The sequence below is a fragment of the Humulus lupulus genome, chromosome 8, assembly GCF_963169125.1.
Source record: "Humulus lupulus chromosome 8, drHumLupu1.1, whole genome shotgun sequence".
In the NCBI taxonomy this organism is placed as follows: Eukaryota; Viridiplantae; Streptophyta; class Magnoliopsida; order Rosales; family Cannabaceae; genus Humulus; species Humulus lupulus.
This window is the reverse complement of record NC_084800.1, coordinates 65,310,362-65,315,924: the sequence shown is the minus strand read 5'-3', so window position 1 is coordinate 65,315,924 and position 5,563 is coordinate 65,310,362. Positions and strand designations below refer to the sequence as shown.

The 5,563-nt window shown below is 32.4% G+C and overlaps 1 non-coding gene across 1 annotated transcript; it reads right to left on the bottom strand.

Annotated features, from left to right (window-relative positions):
• Window positions 1–5,233: 5,233 nt before the first annotated feature.
• Window positions 5,234–5,340, bottom strand: LOC133798889 (small nucleolar RNA R71). The gene has a single exon (XR_009876105.1). It is a non-coding gene; the product is annotated as a small nucleolar RNA R71 (small nucleolar RNA).
• Window positions 5,341–5,563: the final 223 nt, after the last annotated feature.

The window sequence follows — 5,563 nt, the reverse complement described above, 5'->3', positions numbered from 1 at the left end:
AGCTTCTAATCTTTCCTAGGATCACTATGCATCAATCCTCGCTTGATTCCGACTCCTAGAACTCGAGATATCTTTGAAAATGCTCAAACGGTAAAACGAACTATCGAAAGGGAGAACGAGAGGTTTTCTAATCGTATGTTCTATCTGATAGCTACTTCAAGCTTAAGTAACCTCAAATAAAACCTAATGCTCGGGGTCCCGAAAATACCCCCGGGGACATTATAGTCAAAACCTCCGAAATTTCACCCTGATCTCAAATATTCCAAATTTATCATCAAATAAACATTTCTATTACCCCAAAATTGACCCAATTATGACAAAACCGCTAATCCACTCTATATGACCCTCTCATGCCGAATAGCTCGAATATATCTCCATAATAATGGAATCTCATTCACAAATCAAGTTATGCACCCCAAATACACATATTCACCCTCAATGGGCCAAATTATCAAAATAGCATAATTATTCAAATGTGAACCCGCATGCACACATATAACATCATATCATAATATAATTCACATATACATGCATATTATCAATTAATGGCATAATTAAACAAGTATGGCCCTCCCGGCCTACTATTCCCGCCATTAAACCATATCGGAGAATTCAGGGCATTACAACTATCCCTTCCTTACAGAAATTTCGTCCTCGAAATTTACCTGAACAGCTCGGGATACTGATTCTGCATGTCTGACTCTAGCTCCCAGGTCCTTCCTCGACCTTGTTGTTCCTCCACAATACCTTAACCAAAGGTATCGTCTTAATTCTGAGGACCTTATCCTTCCTGTCGAGTATCTGAACAGGTTGTTCCTCATAGGAGAGATCTGCCTCAAGCTCCAGATCTTCATAGCTCAATATATGATTAACATCAGGCACATACCTCCGAAGAGCTGAAACATGGAATACATTATGCACGGCCGACAACGCCAGAGGCAAAGCTAACCTGTAAGCCACCTGACCAACCCTCTCCAGGATTTCAAATGGACCTACATACTATTGGGGTTTTATGCCCTAATTAAAACCCAAATTCTTTGTAATCTCATTTTATTATCAATAAAATAATAGAAATCATTTTTTGACTTGGTCAATCACTTTGCTCACATGTTTATTTCATGATTATTTGTTTAATATAAACTTCTATTAAATCCCGAGCATATAGCTAATCTTATTTATAGTGACGTAATCACAGTGGAATATAAATATGATTATATGTTCAAAATAAGTTAGTCCTAAGATTCGTCAGTGCACTGGATTTACACTGACTTGTCAATCTACGATATGATCTACTTACACATTACAGTGTTATGTTCTTTCCAGAACATTAGCAAAGTAGATAAGATCGGATGTATTTGTTACATCGGACATGACCGATATTGACAGTTGATAAGATAAGTAAACATACCGTTATTATCTATTCTAGTCATATCATATAGTTGACCATAGGTCAATTCAATCTCAATTCTGAGTGGTTAGTATTCTAACTGATTGTATTATTTGAGTTCTTTGACTTGTTCGTTACCAGCTTACCTTACGGACTAGCCCATACTTACATCTTGAGAACTCGGTAGTATAATTGAGTGGGAGTGTTAATCATAGATATGAACATCTATAGCTTCTGATGAAGAAGTGAAACGATGGTTTCCTTTTAGTTTGGTTCAAGGTGTTAAATGATAGAGATCTCATTTCAGTAATTAAATTAGTTTACTGAAATATCATTTACAAGAAACTAAGTGTTTTAAGGATAAAATACAATGAAGGGTAAAACGGTATTTTAATCCTATCTCATTGTAGGCCGTCTATAGAGGATTGAGTGACAATTATGGTTGTAACAATGGATAATTAATAGCGTATCTATATTTGTTATAGAGCGCTTGATAACTCTACAAAATAGAGTTATTTTACCATATTTTATGTGCTAATTATTGCTTAATTCTTGAGTTTTTAATTGATTTATTAAATTTTAAAGTAATTTTGAATTTATTGGGCTTATTTTGATTTTATATATATTTGTACGTTTTTATAGTTATTATATTGTAATATGTTATAATTTAATTATTTGAATTATTATTGTGTGTTTAGTGGTAAAAATAAATGCATATTTATTCAACTTAAGTGTCAAAACAAATTAAGTTTAAATTAATATTTTCTTTAAATTAATGAGATGTATTTGTATGTTGAAAATATTTATTTGAAGTTAATTTATACTATTTTATAGAAATTAATTTGTATTTTTTTTTGCATTTTTATTTAAAGGAAATCAATGATAGAAGTGTTATTTGTGAAAAGAAGGCAAAGAAAATGGCATAGAAGCCCACTCAGCCCAGCTTCACAGGCCCACGGACTCAGCTCCATTCTCCTCTGCCCAGGCCCGGCCCACCTCCAAGTAGCCTGCCCTCCAGCCGTACGGGCCCAAGCACCCCACTTCTCCCAGCGCCTGGCATCAACCTGCCGAGACTCCACCAAATCCTTCACCCGGTTGTGCCACTTCAGCCTTCATCAATGTGCCAACAAGTCACCAGCCAGCCTCCTGATGCTTGGCTCATCAAGGCCCACGCAAGACCCAGGCCCGGCCCAAGTCCCCAGCAGTCTCACTGCCCAGCCGTACACTGCATTCACCAAAATCCTCTTGAGCCCATCAACATACTCTTTTGTCCCCTATGTCAAAATGCCAACCTTTTTACCCTTTTGTCTACACACTTTTACCCCAAAATCATCATCACTCCTACAAATTACCCCTATTTACCATCTTATTATTAATTTAATCAATTTACTTAATATTAAATTGGTTATTTTAATAATGTCACTTTGGCTATAAATATGGAATTTCAAGACCATTTTAGGGTGCTTAATGTTTTGGTTACCATCTTTTTCTCTCATTTTCTCTCTACCATTCTCTCTTCCATTTGGGTTTTTCAAGAGCATTTTGCAAGTATGTATGTCTTTTATTTTGTAATTTCTACTCTAGTTATGTGCTTCTAATCTTTTTCATAAGATTATTAAGATCATGATGAAGCAACTTGTAACTAGGTAATATTTATGTTGTATGTTGATTTCCCTTGTAATGCAACAAAGTTTATGGATTTTTTTTCTACATATATTTCTTTCATCTTAAATATCTTGTATTTTAGATTGTTAGAACATATTTACACTTTGTTCTTCATTAGTGCATAAACATAATATTCTTTGTGTAAGATGTGTCATTAAATTGTACACATCCATGCTTAGAACAAAAATATTATGTTTTGCCTTATAAATAATGTTCATTGATTTATTTGTTATTTCATTAGATTGATTTACACTAAATGCTTTGAAATTATAATTTTGAAAAGTGAAGAAAAATCCTATCTTTTTATAAGAAAATTGTGCTTAAAATTATAAATATTTTTGGAAAATGATAGTTTAAATTATTTTAACTATCACTAAAACTTGGGAATCAATATACTAATAAATATTATTAAACTTACATTTTGTGGATTCTAGTATCTTAATAATATTTTCTTTTAATACTTATTTTCAACTCATTATTGGTTTATTTTCATTATCTTAAATAGCTTTATTTTTCAATCTTTTATTTTATGTTCATAATATTGAAACTTATCAATCTTTGGAACTAGGTTAGAATTTATTACTTTTGATTTAAAATAGTTTCATTTTCGATTTTAGACAACTCCTTTGGGTTCGACATCCTTGCTTACGATCACTATTCTATATGGACGATTCGTGCGCTTGCGATATATAAATTTTTAAACATACCCGTTTTGGGTCTATCAAGTTTTTGGCGCCGTTGCCGGGGAGTTGCAAGAGAAAAGAAACGAATTTATCTAAAGGTTAGTGAATTCTTCTACTAGTTATTTTAATTTTTGTTACACTTAAAAAAAAAACTAAAAAATATATATCTATAAAATCTAAAAAAAAAAAAAGATAAAAAGAAATTTGGGACGGTTCAACCACCCATAAAAAAAAAATATACTTATATTTATATTTATTGTTTCTTTTTTAGTTGACGGCACTTGTGCCTCCTATCTATCCTTTTAATTTTTATAGTCGATGGCACTTGTGCCTCCTAATTTTGTTATAATTTTGTTGTAATTTTATTTCTTTTATATCTTTGTTAATTGATGGCACTTGTGCCTCTTGACATTTGTTGTAATTTTCTTTATTTATATTGTTGTAATTTTTATTTTATTTAATTTCCGCAAATTACTAGTTGATGGCAATTTTGCCTCCTAGCTAGTTGATGGCAATTTTTGCCTCCTAGTCCTCTATCTTATGTTTAAGTTGATGGCACTTGTGCCTCCTAGTTTTTACCTTAATTTTGTTATGGTTGATGGCATGCTATGCCTCCCTACTCTTGCCTAAATTTTAGTCTTATTTAATTTTTGCCTTATTTTTCTTTGTCTTCTTTAATATTTTAGTGTAACATTGTGAAAAATACTTGAAAAAAAAAAAAAAGAAACCTAAATCTTGTCCTTTCACCATAAGCAATTCTTGCTTAAAGGAAATTTGACCAAAATTCCCATCCGCCTCTACTAATTAACCTCGGGGAGTTGTTAGTAGTGCGCGAGTAAGTGGAATCAAATAGGCCTGGGGACAAGTAAACCATAAAAATTATATTGTTGTGAAATCTCTAAAAATTCTAAGTATGCTCTGTGGTTGCGGTTTTAACTGATCTTCCACATCAGAAAATTGCTTGTTTGAGATTATCCTTGTTGCCTTGTTTGTGAAAAATTGTATGCATCATTGGGAACGTAACTCTAAAAAACGATTAGTAAAAAGACGTTTATCTTTGTTTGAAATTGAAAGTGTTAGTAAAAATTTGAGCATCATGGAACCCATTGCTAATATTGTTGATGAAAATGTTGTGCCTGAAAAAACTTTGCTTGAATATTTTGCACCTATTTCATCTAATGCTCCGTCATGCATTGTTTTACCTACTACTTCTGCTACTCATTTTGAGCTTAAACCATCAATCATTCAATTGTTGCCTTCTTTTTATGGGTTAGATAGAGAGGATCCTTACATGCATGTCAAAGATTTCTTAGAAATTTGCTCAACATTTAAATTTCAAAATTTTTCAGATGAGTCAGTCAAACTAAGATTGTTTCCTTTTTCATTAAAAGACAAATCAAAAGCTTGGTTAAATTCCCTTCCCACGGGGTCTATAACTACATGGGATCAACTTTATAATAAATTCTTACTGAAATTTTTTCCTATGTCTAAAACTGATAGTCTAAGGAGAGAAATCTCCGAGTTTTTTCAAAAAGATAATGAAGAGTTTTATGAATGTTGGGAAAGATTTAAATATTTATTATTAAAATGTCCTCATCATGGTTTTGAAAAATGGAGACTTGTAAAATATTTTTATGATGGTTTGACTCCCTCTAATCGTCAAATGATTCAATCTATGCATACTGGAAAATTTTTAAAATTTCAAGGACAAGAGGCGTGGGACGCCCTTGAAGATTTATCTGTCAATTCACAACAATGGAATTATTTTGATCCTAGGTCTAGGTCAACTAATTCACCAAAAAGAGGAGGAAGGTATGAAGTAAAAGAA